Source organism: Crocuta crocuta, unplaced genomic scaffold (assembly GCF_008692635.1).
Source record: "Crocuta crocuta isolate KB4526 unplaced genomic scaffold, BGI_CrCroc_1.0 scaffold382, whole genome shotgun sequence".
Classification (NCBI taxonomy): domain Eukaryota; kingdom Metazoa; phylum Chordata; class Mammalia; order Carnivora; family Hyaenidae; genus Crocuta; species Crocuta crocuta.
In genome coordinates, this window is record NW_027531873.1 from 350,073 (window position 1) to 350,434 (window position 362).

Below are 362 nucleotides of genomic sequence, written 5' to 3' on the forward strand. Positions count from 1 at the left end.
TAGCCTTAGCCCCTCTAGACCGAATAGGAAGCCCCGGGCCTCAGAGTAGACACTCAGAGCGTTTCCATGGAGACGGGAGGGGCGGGGCGGGAAAGGATAGCGCCCGAGAACGTGGCTCTTGATTGGACAGAAGGCCCGGGACTCAGTCCAGCGGTCGGTCGCGGGCGATCAGGGGCCTGAGACCTAAGTTCTTCGAGCTCATAGCTGAGGGTAGGACCGAGTCACCGCCGGATGCTAACGAAATAGGACTATTCTAGGTGCTTTCAGGGACCCTGGGAAGGGGACGAGGCTGGGGATTCAGGGAACTGAGCGGACAGTCTCGTAGAATTCTGGAATCCTCACAACCGACGAGTGCGAAACGC